The sequence below is a fragment of the Canis lupus genome, chromosome 22 (genome assembly GCF_003254725.2).
Source record: "Canis lupus dingo isolate Sandy chromosome 22, ASM325472v2, whole genome shotgun sequence".
NCBI lineage: Eukaryota > Metazoa > Chordata > Mammalia > Carnivora > Canidae > Canis > Canis lupus.
Window position 1 is genome coordinate 52,561,449 of NC_064264.1, and position 18,105 is coordinate 52,579,553.

The 18,105-nt window shown below is 38.4% G+C and overlaps 1 long non-coding RNA gene across 1 annotated transcript in view; it reads left to right on the plus strand.

Moving 5' to 3' along the window:
- Positions 1 to 12,983: 12,983 nt before the first annotated feature.
- The window catches only part of LOC118352005 (uncharacterized), a 36,560-nt gene continuing 31,438 nt past the window's right edge, over positions 12,984 to 18,105 (plus strand). Inside the window, exon 1 of the long non-coding RNA XR_004808377.2 lies at positions 12,984 to 16,254. This is a non-coding gene — a long non-coding RNA (uncharacterized LOC118352005). The remainder of the gene's footprint in view (positions 16,255 to 18,105) is intronic.

Here is an 18,105-nt window from a genome sequence, read left to right on the forward strand (position 1 = left end):
GTACTGTCACTATTCCCATTTTACAGATAAGTAAGTCACATGCCAAAGGTCACAAAGCTGCATGAGGGCAAAGCCAGGATGTGAACCCTCCAGTATCTGAGCTACAATCTCTGCTGACATTATACCATTCTGAGCACTTCAGTCACCCTTCTGAAACCTAAATGGTTGCATATCCTAGCTGGTGTCTCCTGAAGGATGCTCCTCCAGAATCATCGTGCTCTTCCAGGAGAAGTCCCACAAACTCATAGGCACCACTACCTTCCCCACCTTGCACCTTATAATCCAGTGCCAGTGAACATCTCACTGTCCCTTAACTCCCTGGACTTTCTTAGACCTCTGTGCCTTTATACCTCTCCTTTCTTCCCTCTTATAGGATGCTTTCCTCCTCTTATGAATTAATAAGACATTCTCCTAGTCACCTTTCAAGGTGTTGCTCACTTGTTACCTCTTCTGATCTTCCCCATCTTCACCAGACTTAGGCACAAATGCTGTGTACACACATACATGTACCTGCACCCCTCCCTCCAACACTTCCCATTTGATTATGGCCCTCTTGTGTCCCCTTGCAGCCTGGTTTGAATCATTTTAGACTGAATCTAGGTATGGAGTTTGGCTCAATAAGCTCTGGAGCCCAATAATTCTGGGTCATAAGTGTGGGGCCCAGTGAAACCCTAGAGAATTCCTAAAATCTGACCACCCTTGAACAATGGCTTGTTACCATTCTATGGCTGGCAAATGCCTTCTTAGATGGGTCAGCCGATTAGTTGAAACAGCTCTCACAACTGTAATAAATTGTTCTGGGACATAATTTTCCAAATACATGTGTATCATGAGAAAGACCTTACTGTGCTAACTTTGAAAGGCATTGGAATTTATGGGAATCTGACCAAAATACTAAAAGCAAAAGCAAAAACAAAAAAATACCAAAAACACTCCACTGAGAGAATATTAATTTATACTAAGCATGCCTATCATATCCTCATGGACACATAATATTAGTATTTCCATATGGTCTGGAAATACTAAATAGTTAATAGCTTCCTTAGCAATTTGTTTCTTGTTATGACTTCTCCAGGAACCTTCAATAGTTTTGGCAAAGCAAAATAACAATGTATTTCTATAATCATAACAGTCTACAATGGTTCTTTAGTTAGCCTGGTTTTGATACTGGAAAAGCAGAGATATTAATTTCACATGCAAACAGAGAATAAGAAAATGTCAAAAGAAACTACCCCAGTTTATAAGTCAAATATGTGTCATAACAAGGTTGTTAATGTTTTAAAAGATTCTTTCAGTAAGTACTCTTAAGTATACTTAGAGTTACTAATTCCTCTTTTTTTATTGAGATATAATTGACATACATTATATTAGTTTCAGGTGTGCAACATAATGATTCAATATTTGTATATATTGCAAAATGATCACTACAAGGAGTCTAGTTAACATCCATCACCACATATAGTTATAATTTTTTCTTATTATGAGAGCTATTAAGATTTACTTTCTCAGCAACTTTCAAATATGCAGTACAGTATTATGAACTACAGGCACCAAGTTGCACATTACATCCCCAAGACTTATTTATTTTATAATTGGAAATTTGTACCTTTTGACCACTTTCACCTTTTCTGTCCAACCCCTTCTTCCCAACTCTGGCCACCACCAATTTGTTCTCTGTATCTATGAGTTTGCTTTTAGTTGTTTGTTTTTTTAATATTCCACAAATAAGTAAAATCATATGGTATTTGTCTTTCTCTGTCTTATTCCACTTAGCATAATGCCATCTTGGTCCATCCATATTTTTGCGAATGCCAAGATTTCATTCTTTGTTATGGCTGACCAGTTGTGTATCTATATCACATTTTCTTTATCGATGAATCCACTGATGGACTTTTAGGATTGCTTCCATGTCTTGCCTTCTGGAAATAGTGCTACAGTAAGCACAGGGGGTGCTCCTGACTCTTTAGTATGCTGTAGTTATCTTTTACTTCACTGGGAAGTAAGAAATAAATAACTTAATAATTATAATAGTAAGGAACTTGATAATTACAAGAAAAGGAAAGAAAGAAAATATTTTGGGTCAAATAAGCTACCAGTCTGAAAAATCTTACTTTAAGTCGAACCTGATCATGTTCATCAAGGATTTTTCAGGTTAAGCAGAAAGGAAAGGTACTGAGAAATGGGGGAGAAATTTGGGTGTCGCCATTAGCAGTAATATACTGTGTGGTGTGTGTTTTTATGGTCTCATTGGATGATTTCCTAATAACTAAAACTACGTGCAAGTTTCTCCTCTGCTTCACCCACAGATAGCATGGAGCTATAGTTTGAGAGAAACCAAAGACAATAAGCTAGTGACCAACTATAAAGTTTCCAAGGAATGTTTGGATTTCATGTCAAAAAAGTTATCTTTAGCTGGAGAGATTTAGATTTTATTCTTCATCACTTGCTAAGTGCTGTTGAGCACAATTGCTTTGTCTCTTTGTCTTTTTTGGTTGTTGTGTTAAGTGTTTACTTGTAAGTTCTGGCGGTTTTGATGAGGTGAGGTTTGTAAAGTAATTTGAAAAATGGAATGAATACATTACTTTAAAATGAAGTGCTCAGTTACCAAGGATGGTTGACTTCTAACTTTTACCTTGAATCGCTTCCCTATTGAACATAAACTTTTGTCAACAGATGAAATGAAGCAAAAAGTCACCTATATACCACATGCTTCTTCCTCTGGAGGAAGAAAGAAGAAACGCTTCCAGTGATAATTGATGTAATAGTCACAAAGAGGTTCATGCCTTATGCGTTATTTACTAAAGTTCTTGAAAATGAAATTTGTTTAAAAGCCTTTGTAAATATTTCTCTTGCACATGATAAAGACTTTCTGTGCAATAGAAGGGAGGTCTAAATCTATTTGCTGGCACTTGTAAATTAGAAATTTTGCACATATAATAACTGCAACCATGCAAGAAACCACCGCTAGTCTCAACCTGAGTCATTTTATCCAGTCCTACCTGGAAGGCTTTTTTTTCTCTTCTCCAGTGCAATTAATTAAGCAAATGGGACCAACTTGGTACTTTTGACAGATTATAAGAACAAAGGCTCTTGCGTTGGGGCTTTCATGGGTCTCATAAGTAGACAGTCCTCATAAATCCTGCATAACAGATCTTTTGATTCTCCCTCAAAAGCTTTATCCTATTCCAGTTGGTACTCATCACCACAGGAGGCTTGCTACTTGCAAATTTTTCTATTGCTGTTTTCATTTCCTCTCCAGTAATAGAGGCAATCAGTTTCTCATTATCCAGAAGATCCAGTTTTGGCATTTTAATTTTAGCCAGAATTTTCATAATCTCTCTGTTATCAGCTGCTAACTCTGATGCAAATATCAGTTTGGAGAATTAAAAAAAAAAAAAAAGGAACCTTTTTACCTCACTGCTAGCTAAAGATCGAATGTGGGCCTATTGAAGTAAAAACTATGGTCTTTGTGATTTTGATTCTTATTAGTGTATTAGTTACTCTCCACTTATAAAATCTGATAAAGGTTTATTAAGAAAAGTGTAGTGTGTAACAATGCTACCTTTAACATTTGTTGAATTTCTGCTTTGGGTCTAGAACCACATTTGGTGTTAGGATCATGGAGAACAAGTCTGGGCTCCAGTGGGAAAAAATTAGTTCTTTTCAGCAAGAGAGAAGTTTTACTGATATGCAACATAGTTAGGCCCCAACTATGGGAGCACTGGTCTCCAGTAATTTCGTGCTAGACTCTACCCCCCATCCCTCATCATTGGCATTATGTGTTTTGAAGAATAAGAATTACTATTTAGGAGAAGAGATAATATATATATATATATATAGTATGTATAATAAAAACAAGAGGAAAAAACTCCCATGATTTATAATTTAAATTATTAGACAAATTATACAAAAATGAAGAAATGGTTTCGTTGTGATAAAATAGAATTATTTGAAAAGAACTTTAGAAAACATCTGGATGTAGCTCTCAATATTCACTTGGTATTCAGTGGCCAGAGGACCAAATTTAAGCTTACTCTTTTTTTAAGATTTATTTATTTATTTATTTGAGAGAGAGAGAGAGAGAGAACATGCGCATGTGTGGGAACTCAGGGTGGGGAGGGGCAGAGGAAAAGAAAGAGGGAGAAAGAGAATCTTATGCAGGCCCCACACCCAGTGTGGACCCCAACACAACATGAGGTTCGATCATGACCTGAGCCAAAATCAAGAGTCAGATGCTTACTTAACAGACTGAGCCACCAGGTGCCGTTAAGCTTTCTTTTTAACACCAATTTATGTAAACGTGTTTGAGTTTCTTTTTTTTTTTTTTTTAAAGATTTTATTCATTTATTCATGAGAAACACACACACACACACACACACAGAGACACAGAGAGAGACAGAGAGAGAGAGAGAGAGAGGCAGAGACACAAGTAGAGGGAAAAGCAGGGCCCATGTAGGGAGCCTGGCGTGGGACTCAATCCCGGGACTTCAGGATCACGCCCTGGGCTGAAAGTAGGTGCTGAGCCACCCAGGTGTCCCAAGTTTCTTTCTTTCTTTTCTTTTCAAAATATTTTATTTATTTATTCATGAGAGACACACAGAGAGAGGCAGAGACACAGGCAGAGGGAGAAGCAGGCTCCCTGATGTGGAACTCGATCCCAGGACCCCAGGATCATGACCTGAGCCAAAGGCAGATGATTAACTGCTGAGCCAACCCAGATACCTCCATTTTTGAATTTATGTATGATTTATCTGAGGAAGTTTATTCTTATAATTTCCTCTGTCTTACTAATTTGGTTTCTAATGACTCAGTATTCATTTTTTGGACCTGTGTTCCTATGGTACCTCTCTCTGCTTTAGGGGAGTGTCTCACAGACTATGAGGGCTGAGAGTTAAATATGTCATCTAGGCTAGTGGGGCACCAGCCTATGGGCTTAGGACTAGGCAGGGTGCACTCCCCTGCTCTCTGTTGGAATCTGTGACTCTGATTAGTCAGGGAGGAAGTGATGGGATGCTGTAGTTATTAGGAAAAGCAAACAGTTTCCCTTGCCCTCTTGATGGCTGCAGCTGCTTCATCTTGAGTCAGCAGGATATAACAACAACACAAGGAAATATATTTCACATGAGAGGAGAGAGACTGCCACCACTTAGGTTGCCTCCTGGTTTTCTGCCTGTGATTAAACTCAAGGTGCCAATTCTTTTCTCATTCTGCTGACTCTTGCTGCAGAGTCCTGGCTGTTCCTGAGCCAAGCAAACAGGGACATCATCTGGGAAAAAAAGTTCTAATAGGGGTGGGAGGTGGTGGTGGTGTATAGGAACAAGGGGACCCCGGGGAGTGTGGCCCAGAACAGCTGGAGTGAGTTGTAGAACAGAAGCATCCAAAAATTAATGACACAGGAAACAACAGGTGTTGATGAGGAGGCAGAGAAAGGGGAACACTCTTACTCTGTTGGTGGGAATGCAACTAGTTCAGCCATTCTGGAGAACACTATGGAGTTTCCTCCAAAAGTTGAAAATAGAGCTACCCTACAACCTGGCAATTGTACTACTAGATATTTACCCAAAGGCTACAAAAATACTGATTCGAAGGAGCACATGCACTCCAATGTCTATAGCAGCATTATCAATAGCCAAGTTATAGCAAGAGCCTAAATGTCCATCAACTAATGAATGGATAAAGGAGATGTAGTAAACACACACACACACACACACACACACACACACACACACAAACAGACATGCACGAAAATTACTTAGCCATTAAAAAGAATGAAATCTTGCCATTTGCAATGATGTGATTAGAACTAGAGAGTATTATGCTAAGTGAAATAAGTCAGAGAAAGACAAATACCATATGATTTGACTCATATGTGGAATTTAAGAAACAAAACAGATGAACATAGGGGAAGGGGGGAAAAAGAGAGGGAGGCAAACCATAAAACTCTTAGCTATAGAGAACAAACTGAGGGTTGATGGAGGGTTGTGAGTGGGGGATGGGCTAGGTGGGTGATGGGTATTCAGGAGGGGACTTACTGAGATGAGCACTAGGTGTTGTATGTAAGTGATGAGTCACTAAATTCTACTCTTGAAACTAATATTACACTGTATGTTAACTAACTGGAATTTAAATAAAAACTTAAAAGATAAATCCACAATAAATCCACATAACACACACACACACACACACACACACACACACACACACACACACAAGAATAGAGGCATTTGGCATACATTTACTGGATACCCACCAGCTATGTGAAAGGTATAAGGCATTGCTTAGGTGTGGAGAACACAGGTAGATGGCAAGTGGCCCTCACAGAACAGACTCTTCTTGTGGAAGTCAGTGTAATCACACATGGGTGGTGATACTGGGGAGAGTCTTTACTTGGGGACTAAGAGAAATCTTTGAAAGAGGTAACATCTGAGATGAGATTTGTGGGGTGAGGGGTTCAACAAGCAAGGAGACATGGGGAGGGGAGGACTTGGGCATTCTTGGTGGGGCTTCAAGGACCTGCAAAGGCATGAAGGCCTGAGATGCATGTGGGGAAGTGCAGTGGCAACCTGGTTGGACTGCAGCATAAGAGATATTGGGGAGAAGGGAGGGAAGGAAAGTAGAAATGTGAGTAGTGGCCAGTGTGAAGAACATTTTATGAATGCTAGTAGGCTGCATTCTATCTAAAGGAGTGAAAGACTTTTAAGCAGGGGTTGGCATGATCAAATATCTTTTTGGAGAAACCAACTCTGGTAACTGTGGAGGATGGATTGGAATGGGAGGCTGAGGGCAGGGAGAATCATAAAGGCATGTGGATGATCGATGCTGAAGACCTGAACTAGGACAGTGGTACTGAGTTGAGGTACTGGATTGGAGATAAAATTATAAATGAGAAGCAACTGGACTTAGAAGATAGGACAAAAAAGTGAAAGGCTGACCCTGAAGTCTTGAACTTGGGGAACTGGGAGGTGGCTGTGCCATGGAGTAAAGGAAGGCAGGAAGTAAGTGCATTGGGTTAACATATGATGTGATTCGAAACTGGGAAGCCTGCATTCCAACTCAACCTGGATACCAAAACTTGTCGGCTTCTGGGCTGGACCTGCCCCTGGCATGACCACTAAGACCATAGTACCTCGGAAGGCATTAGTCATTTCGGTGTTTAGCAAGGGCTATTTTTTTCCCCAATAGGAACTTAGTATTTAGACAAATTTCAGATTTATAGAAAATTGGGAAGACAATGTAGAGATTTTCCAATACTCTCCACACAATTTCTTCAATTATAAATCTCTTAAATTGGTATGATACATGCGTTACAATTGATGAACCAACAATGATACGTTATGTTTGCTAAGTTCCATAGTTTGTTCAGATTTCCTTAGTTTTAGCCTAACATCCTTTCTTTTTCTGTGCCAGGAACTCATCTAAGATTCCACATCATATTTAATTGTCATGTCTCCTCAGTCTCCTCTTGGGGTTGTGATGGTTCTCAGAATTTCCTTGTTTTTGATCACCTTGAAAGTTTTGAGGGGTACTGGTCAAGTACTCAGGATTTGTATGATGTTTTTCTTATGATTGGACTGGGATTGTGGATGTTTGGAGAAAGATCACAGAGGTGAAGTGCCATTTTCATCACATCAAATCAAGAATACATACCTTCAACATGACTGATGCTGACCTTGATCACCTGGCTCAGGTAGAGTTGGTCAGGTTTCTCCCTTTCTGTACTACACTCTTTGGAAAGAAGTCACTATGCTCATTCCACAGTAGAGGCATTGGGGGGAGGGTATTATGCTCCATATCTTGAAGTGGGAGTATTTACTTAAATTATTTGGAATTCTTTTGCACAGGGTATTTGCCTTTTCTCCCCATTTATTATTAAATGATTTATTTATATCTGTATGGTCTCAGGAATATTTGTATTATATTTAGGTTATAATCCAATACTACTTTATTCATTTTCCTGTTTGGATTGCTTTAGCTTTGGCAACTGGGAGCTCTTTCAATTGGCTCCTATTCCAGCAAGGGGTACTCATAGTGCATGATACATGTGGGTGCTGGGCTCTGGGCTAGCAGGAGGTCTGGAAAGCTGTCCAGACAAGCCCTGAGATCTGTCATGGGGCAGCAGAGTTTCAGAGGTCCCAGAGTTCTAGGTGCTCAGCAGGGAGTTTTGGGATACTCTGTAGTAATTGAAAGGTCCTTTGTGTTTTTAAGCATGAGAGTGACATGAAGAATAGCATGTTGGAAGATTACTTTGGAAGCTCCATGAGTTGCACAGTTTCACTCATTCATTTATTTAGGAAATGTTTATGGAAATCCTATTCTGTCACCTGCTTGGGAGGGAGGGTGGAACATGATGGGAAAGAAGACTAACGCCTACTGAGCACCTGCCTGGCACAGGGCATTTCACACCCTGAATTTCTCTTTGTTCTTGCAGCAACCCAGTGACATAAATACTGTTTTCAACATTTTACAGGTGAGAACACTGAGTTTCAGAGAGATTCAGCAACTGACTTAAATCTACACAGCTAGTAAGTGGCAGAGCTGGGATTTGAACTCAGATTTGTGTTACTCTCTTGTGTTACTCAACTCTCTGTGAGGTTGATTGAAAAGGCCACCAGGGTTTTTTTGCTACTTCTTTCATAGAGAAGTGGAGTCTAACTGGCCTCTCTGGAATCTGGACTGATATTTTGACTTAATTAGACTTATCTTAATTCAACAGAAGTGACATTCTGGAACTTATAAGCCTAGATCAAAAGAAGCCTAAAACTTTCTCCTAGACCTCTTGGAATGCATGTTTTTGGGGGAGGCCTGCTGTCACATGAGAAGTTCAACTGCTCTGAGACAGCCATGCTGTGAGGTAACCTAGGATAACCATATAGAGAGGTCTGCTCAGTCCCCATTTTCCCAGCCATCTTAGCCCAGGAACCTGAAGTGTGAGTGAGGAAGTCATCTGATGATTCTAGTCCCAGCCATCATCTCACCGCAATTGCATGAGAGCTCCTGAGCAAAAACCACTCATCTGAGCTCTATCAAACCTCAGAACCATGAGAAATAAGGATATATTGTTGTTTGAATGTATGGGGTTGTTTGCAGCAAGAGGTAATTGGCACACTAGCAAACAGCGGTCTTTTCACTCTGTACTGCCTAGTGTCCAGTAATGCCTACTGTTCTGACAAGGCCCTAAACTGAGGCAAAGAACATGAGAAGCCATTACCCCAACATATGGAGGGCACTACGGGGGCCTGTTTGGACCTGCATGCTTGTGGACAAAGAGAAGATGCAGATCTGAAAGCCATGTTAAGAACCTAGGTTAGGATAGAACAGAGCAGAGTAGAGGAGAATTGCATTAGAGCTTGTTGAGACGGGGGTGGGGGAGGAGATGGTGAGTTCATCATATTGTCTTGAACTGGCAGTTCCAGTTTGTCACTCTGAGATGTCTGACTTTGAGCAAATTACTTTAACTCTCTGAGCCTTGGCTTCCTTATCTTTAAAGTTTGGATGATCTGATGATACTAGTATCAGATGCAATTAGGTTGTAGCAGGTACTCAATAAATGTGTTCCCTTGTTTTTTTAAGCAAACCTCTTTTATGGCACCTGTTGCTTTTGAATTGAATGTTTATTTTCTAGTCCACCTCCCAAACAGACTTGGAGAGTTTTGGGAACATGAGGTTATATTATATATATTGTGTCTTGGTGACTAGCATAGTAAGCAGAGTAGAGATTCAAATAGCTGTTGAATGAAAGAAGGAATCTCTATCAATGAACAAAGCCTCAGTTGTAGAGGCATGAGAGAGGATACCTGGTCTATTTGGGTAGCAGGTCAGAAGTAACATTGGTTAGCAGAGGAAACCAAGAGAGAAAGAATTATAAGAAAAATAGGGAGCAGATCAGCATTGACAAATACAAATGAGGTCAAGAAAAAAGTTTTAGTTGAGTGTTAAGCTCCAGATAAGGTGTAGAAGGAAGAAATGAGTGCTCAAGAACAAAGGCAGCGTAGGAATTGGCAGGGTCGATGGAGATACACATACCCACATACACAAAGTATATATTCTATCCTCTGAGAAGTGTAGTTAGAGGAAGGCAGACTTACTAGTTTGCACAATTCTTGAAAAACTCTTGTCTACTCAATCACTAAACATTTATGACTCATCTAATTATACTCCAGGAACTGTGTTAAGCATGGGGAACATTGTGGTGATCCAAATAGGTAAAATGTTTCTCTCTCAAGCTTATGGTCAAAAGAGAAGACAGACATTGAACAAATCAGGAACCAAATAAACATGCAATTATTAATTGAAATAAGTCCTGTGAAGGGAATGTATAGAGGCTGCTTGTTTTCCACCAATGTGCATTCTGCATTCTGCCTGTCTTTCATAATAGAATTCTTGAGTTTTGGTTGGGAACACCACCAAACACTGCCCGCTTCTTATAGCTTGTCCACACGACTAAGGTTCTGGCCAATGAAACAGGAAAAGGACCATTTTTTAAACCACTTTTCTCCACTTATGTCCTAAAAAGGGAATCATGTATATTCTTTGGCCCTTTCCCCCTTCTTGCTGGCTGGAAATGATGAGAACTGAAACAAAAGCCTTGGATCCCAGAATGGAAGCTGCAGTTTGAAGGTGGCAGGATTTCCCTTATAGCCTTGGAGTCAGGATTATAACTGACAGAGAAATGAAATGTCCATCTTGTTTAAGCCATTGTTTCTTGGGTTTCCTTTATTATTGCAATGTAGCTATTGCCCTAATCCAGGAAACTATGAAGGGGGATAGAAGGGAACCTGGTTGAAATGGGAGAGGAGGGGCAAGGAAATCCAGGTGAGGAAGTATCTGTGAAGCAGAATGATGAAGAGTAAGAGTGCTTCAGGCAGAAAGATGAACATAATTGAAGCCCGTGAAGTAGACAAGGACTTGATAAATTTGAAAACCAGACTCATAGATAAAGAGAACAGAATGGTGGTTGCCAGAGGAGGGAACAGGAGGGGGTGTGGGTGAGATGAGTGAGAGGTATCAAGAGTTATAAACTTCTGGTTATAAAATAAATGTCATGGGACTGGAATGTACAGTATGGTGACTACAAGTCAATAAAATTGTAGTGCATATTTGAAAGTTGCCAAGATAATAACTCTAAAAAGTTCTCAACACAAGAAAAAAATTTGTAACTTTGGTGACAGATGATCCCTAAATTTATTGGGAATAATTTCACAGTGTATACAAATATGGAATTATACACCTGAAACTGATGGAATGTTATGTCAGTTATACTTAATGCCAGAGGAAGCATGATGCTTTACAGAAGACCTCCTAAGAAGATCTGTACCAACCAAGATCATATGGTTGGTTCATAGGATGTAGAGTAAAATCTGGCCATCAGTCATGTTTAAATCATATTCACTTAATAAAGTAAAATATTTTAGGGTAGCCTGGGTGGCTCAGTGGTTTAGCACTGCCTTTGGCCCAGGGCATGATGCTGGAGACCTGGGATCAAGTCCCACTTTGGGCTCCCTGCATGGAGCCTGCTTCTCCTTCTGCCTGTGTCTCTACCTCTCTCTCTCTCTCTCTCTCTCTGTCTCTCATGAATAAATAAATAAAATCTTAAAAAAATAAAGTAAAATATTTTATTGGAAGAGAAAAAGAAAATGGCTTGATACATGTGAAGAACAGAAAGAATGAGTAAGGAATGTGGGAGGAAGAAGGGGAGAAATGACCAAGGATAATCCTAAATGAAACTTAGGAATCATTGAAGAGTTTTAAGTGCTGAGATAACATATTGGCCTCATTTATGTTTCCAAAGGATCCTGGCTCTGTTGGAAGGATTGGATTGATGAGGGAGAGCATTTATACTCAGCTGGAGAGGATGGAAACTATTTCTAGAGGTGGAGATGGAGATGCAGACAAGTGATGGGTTTGAGTATGATTTTGAAGGTAGAATTACCAGATCCATTTGATGTACAGGATGTATGTCACTGAGAGGAAAAAATGCTTTCAAGATGATCCTGGTTTTGAAAAGGAGACCAGAGGAAAAAGGGGATCAGCAGAGGAAGACCAAATGTTCATTTTCTTTTAATGTGGTATGCCAGAAGGAAACATTGTCAATTATCAGCTGTGTGATTTTGGGAATGTTATAATTTTATAGGGAAAAAATAAGGTTTAGAGGTTAAGAAACATAAACTCAACATTTTGAACTTAAAATCCATGGAAGTAACATGCTGTAGTAGAAAGACAAATGCTCAGTTATATTACTTTCTATTAGGTGACCTTGACAAAGTCACTTAAGTTCTTAGAACCTCAGAGTTCTAATGGGAAAAAAAAAGTCCTGTCATATGGATTTAAAATGATAATTTTTATAAGACGCCAGGCAAGGTGTCTAGCATAAGAAATGATGAATAAGTGTATGCCCTCCTTATATTGCTTGAAGTTGTTTTCCAGTTGAAACTTACCCTGGAAAAAAAAAAAAAAAAAAAGAAACTTAACCCTGGGTGTTCAATATATGAGGAGATCAGATAGCTTAGACATCTATTTTCATATGGAAACTCAGAAAGGAGAGTCTCAGGGGCAAATACAGGCTGCTTTGCCTGGACCACTGTAGTCATTTAGTGACCCTTGTTCTTCCTCAGTCTCAATGCTCAGACTGGGAGATGAGGTTTCAAAGAATATTGAACTTGGGTCCTATGACTCATTGGTTAACATGTTCTGTGGTGCACTTTTTTTTTTTTAAGATTTATTTATTTATTTGAGAGAGACAGAGAACATGTCAGAGAGGGGCAGAGGGAGAGAGTATCCTCAAGCAGACTCTCCACTGAGTGCAGAGTCTGACATGGGGCTTGATTTCAGGACCCTGAGATCATGACCTGAGCCAAAATCAAGAGTCAGACGCTTAGCCTCCTGGGCCACCCAGGCGTCCCTGTTGTGCACTTTTCCAGAAGGTAAAAAGGTAAAAATGGCCTTCCAGAAAAGTTATTATCAAGCTCTTATAGTGAGATCTGAATGCAACTTCATCAGATATCATCCGTTTTTAGACTTTTTGCTTAGGGAAATTCCACCCAGCCTCCTGGAACCTGGGGACATTTGCTCAGTGTACTGTGGGGAAGTGGTCTGAGCCTAAAGCAAGAATACCACTTTCAAAATAAAATGACTAAATAATTAATAAGGGTACCTACTCCATGGTGACATTTGGCTAAGGTATTAGGATTAGTACTTTGCAAAATGCCTACGGTGTATCATGGATATTTGATGAAAGTGTTTGGTCATCACTGTGATTTTAAAATGATCCAGTGACCTGGAAATTCTGAAGGATGGTTTTAAAACAGTTTTTTTCCCCTTTGTCATCTCAGAGTGTATTGGATTGTGCAGAATGGATTCCTTCAGTAGGATTACCCATAGGCGATGTCCTTCATCTTAGTGTGACAGGGAAAGTGGGGGTGGACTCTAGGTAGCTGGACATTTATCTGAAGCTTGGTGAGAGAGTCTGCCCCTTGGCACTTTGAAAAGATGAAGGGATGGTGTGCAGTTTAGATCGAAACTTTTAGAAACACAACACAGGAAGTTGGCCTGGTGGGAACTTGCCTATGTAGTGGTGTAATTTGATCCTAGGAAACAGGGATTTGTGTTTTACAGGTTTGTCTCTATCAGATTATCACAGTGAGTTCCTTCAACTTCTCCTGATGCATTATTCTTACACCTATTGATTGGTAGGTGTTGAGTTTTCAGTATGCCACCTACCACCATATGTCTCATTTCCAGTGCTAGGTTTTAAATATTCTCAAGAGAAATCTCGACATTCTATGCCCATATCTATGCATGGTTACATGAGGAGGGAGATACAAGGAGCAGAAACTGTTTGCTATTTGTTATTTTTATTGTTTAAAAGAGAAGCTTAACAAATGAGAGAGAGTACTGAAGAGAAATTCTATTCTTCAATCCTTTGGATTTTTTTTTTTGTACAAGTAGATCATCTATAGGTTAAAATAATTATGAAGCTTGGAATTTATCCAGTTGTGTAGTGGGTAATTACACAATTGCTTTGTTTAATTATGTGGTATTTTATAGGAGGGCATTTTTAACCTTTGTCACTAGCACCAAATGGAAGGAGACACAGCTCTTCATAATAAGTATCATAATTCTAATTGCATCTAAGGTTTATTTAGAAGCAAATTATTTTTAAAGACATGCTCTAATTTGTGTAATTTTTTTTTAGTAGGTAAAAATTGCTGAAGTAAATTGGTTTGTGGCAACAAAAGTAACAGAGGAATAGCTGGTTGTTAATAGTCTGCTTCACTATTCAGATTTCCTAAACCCAGCTCTGGCTAACACAGACGGTGCCAATTCATTTCTGAAACACGAGGCACAGCCTTATATAATCAAGTGGCTCATTAGAGAAGATCAGAGGATTTCAGAGTACACTTTAAAAATCAGAACTAATGTCCTGTATTTAAAAAGGAGATCAAAGTGGACATATTGTCCAGAAGAGCCTTTGCATATATTACCCTTCTGTGTTATTATCAGAAGTGACTTTCACTGACATTTGCTGTAAGTCTAGGTATGTACTGGTGATAGATTAAACAGTTAAACCATCACATTTATTCATTCAACATGATTATTGGGTGACTTATATGCAAGGTAATGTAAACCCAACCCTGTGGATTGAGTTGATGTCCAAGGGCAGGAGAGAGTAACAATCTCTCAGGAGAGAGTAGGAGAGAGCAAGTTCCCTCTTCCTCTGCCTTTTTGCTCTACTCAGGCCCTTAAGGAATTGGATGGTGCCCACTTGCATTGGTGAAGATAATCTTTACTTAGTCTATTGATTCAAATGCTAATCTCTTCCAGAAACAGCATTACAGACACACCTAGAAATAATGCATTACTAGCTATCTGGGCATTCCATAGCCCAATGAAGTTGATGTATGAAATAAGCCATCACAGAAAATAGAGACCTGAATTTATAATCCTACTTATTAACTCTATGAATTTGGATTGTCACTTGCCTTTTGGAATCTTAGTTTTCTTATTTCTAAAAGGATATCAAATTAATGTCTCCCTGTATTCTCAGAATAAAATAGTTGATGCTGTAACAACAAATAAACTCAGAAATCTCAGTGACTTAAACAATAAAAATGGAATGTTTCCTAACATCCTAGTCCGATTTAGTTTTGGGGCGTGGTAGTGAGGTAGTGTGGGGTTAGAAGCTCTACTGCAGGATAACTGTTAGGGATTCCATCTTGGGATGCCATTGTCCTTACTATTTAGTTCCCAAATTTACTGCAGAAGTGAAGGAAGAGGAACAGAGTGTGGGAGATCTTTTAGGGACCAGGCCTAGAAATCTGTTCACATTCTGTCTTTGGTGTGCCCAGAAGGAAAATGAAATGTTCTGGGGAAGCACAAGGCAGTGCTCTGTGAATCTCCAGTGTTATTATGAAGATAATGTATGTGAAAAGACTAGGGTAACATATATGACATAAAATATATGGAAATGTTGGAGTAATGTAAATCATTCCTCACCTATTAGTGTTTTAGGACTGGAAAGATATATTGGGATGAAGATAGCAAGATTCTTAAATTATTGTCACTTAAGGAATTATAATTTACTCCATAGGTTAGGGGGTGCAACTAAAAGCTTTCGAAGAAGGAAGTTACTTAAACAAATTTGTACATTAGAAGGTTGAACAACGGTCTGTTGGCTGGAGATTCTAGAGAAAACTGTAGACAATAATCCTTTATTGTTGTTGAAGAGCTATAGGGCCTCGACAAAGGTCGGGCAGAGGTAACCCAAGGGTAAAAATAAGAAGCATTATACAATATTTTATTAGTTTTTGTATCTGTGGTATCTTCTGCAGGACCTGGGTCATAATATGACCATAAATGTTGCTGAATGAATCAATAAAGACTCAATGAATGGATGACTAAATAAATTCCATTCTGTTGGTATTTTGATAGGCATTGCATTAACTCTGTAGATTGCTTTCGGAAGTATGGACATTTTAATAATATTTTTTCTTTCCATCCATGAGCATGGGATGTCTTTCCATTTGTTTGTGTCATCTTCAATTTCTTTCATTTCTCAGAGATCTTTTTTAAAAAAATATTTTATTTATTTATTCATGAGAGACACAGAGAGAGGCAGAGACACAGGCAGAGGGAGAAGCAGGCTCCATGCAGGGAGCCCGAAGTGGGACTCAATCTCAGGTCTCCAGGATCATGCCCTGGGCTGAAGGCAGGCGCTCAACCGCTGAGCCACCTAGGTGTCCCTCACAGAGTTCTCAGGTACAAGTCTTTCACCAACTTGGTTAAGTTTATTCCTAGGTATTCTTTATTTTTGGTGCAATTGTAAATGGGACTGTTTTATTAATTTCTTTTTCTGCAACTTTATTATTAGTGTATAAAAATGTGATGGATTTCTGTATGTTCCTTTCATATCCTACAACCTTACTGAATTCAGTTCCAGTTGTTCTTTGGTGGAGTCTTTAGGGTTTCCTATATGTAGTATCATGTCACCTGCAAATTGTGAAAGTTTTACTTTTTCTTTACTAATTTGAATACCTTTTATTTATTTTTCTTGTCTGATTGCTGTACCTAGGACTTATACTACAGTGTTAAATAAAAGTGATGAGAATGGACATCCTTGTCTTATTCCTGATTTTAATGGAAAAGCTATTAGTTTTGCACCATTCAGTATGATGTTAGCTGTGGGTTTTTCATATATGGCCTCTGTTATGTTGAGGTATGTTCCCCCTAGATCAGCTTTGTTGAGGGTTTTTACTATGAATGGATGTTGTACTTTGTCAAATGCCTTTTATGCATCTATTGAATGATCATAAGGTTTTATCCTTTCTCTTGTGATGTATCACATTGATTTGCATATACTGAATCATCCTTGCATCCCAGGAACAAAACCCACTTGATCATAGTGAATAAGTTTTTAAATGTATTGTTGAATTTAGTTTGCTAATATTTTATTGAGGATTTTTATACCTATATTTATCAGACATATTGGTTCTTTCTTTCTTTCTTTCTTTCTTTCTTTCTTTCTTTCTTTCTTTCTTCTTTCTTTCTCTTTCTTTCTTTCTTTCTTTCTTTCTTTCTTTCTTTCTTTCCTTTCTTTCTTTCTTTTTCTTTCTTTTTGTAGGTTCTTTATGTGATTTTAGTATCAGGGTAAATGCTGACCTCACAGAATGAATTGGGAAACTTTCCTTCTTGTGTGTTTTTTTTTTTTGGAATAGTTTTAGAAGAATAGGTATTAACTCTTTTTTAAATGTTTGATAGAATTCACCTGTGAAGCTGTCTGGTTCTGGACTTTTGTTTCTTAGGAATTTTTTTGATGACTAATTCAATTTCATTGCTGATCTGTTCAAATTTTCTATTTCTTCCTGATTCAGTTTTGGGAGGCTATATGTTTGAAATGGAATTTATCCATTTCTTTGAGCTGTCCAATTTGTTGGCATATTTTTTATAATATTCTCTTATAATCCTTTGTATTTCTGTGGTGATAGTTATTTCTCCTCTCTTGTTTCTGATTTTGTTTGAGTCCTTTCTCTCTCTTTTATTATGAGTCTAACTAAAGGTTTTTCAACTTTGTTGATCTTTTCAAAGAATTAGTTCTGGTTTCATTGATCTTTTCTATTATTTTTTTAGTTTCTATTTTGTTTATTCCTGCTCTGATTTTTAAAATTTTCCTCTTTCTACTTTTTTTTTTTGTTTTTCTTTATCGAGCTTCTTTAGGTGTAAGGTTATATTGTTTAAGATTTTTCTTACTTCCTGAGGTAAGCCTGTATTGCTATAAACTTTCTTTTAAAACAGCTTTTGCTGCATTCCAAAGATCTTGGACTGGTATATTTTCATTTTCATTTGTCTCCTTGTATTTTTTTATTTACTCTTTGATTTCTTGTTTGACCCATTCATTGTTTAGTAGCATGTTTTTAACCTTCATGTATTTGTGTTCTTTCTAGATTTTTTTCCTTGGTAATTAAATTCTAGTTTTATAGTCTTGTACTCAGAAAAGTTGGAGGTTCTGGCTTCAGTTTTTTTGAATTTGTCAAGACTTGTTTTGTGGCCTAATATGTGATTTATTCTGAAGAATGTTCATGTGCCCTTGAAAAGAATGTGTATTCTGCTGTA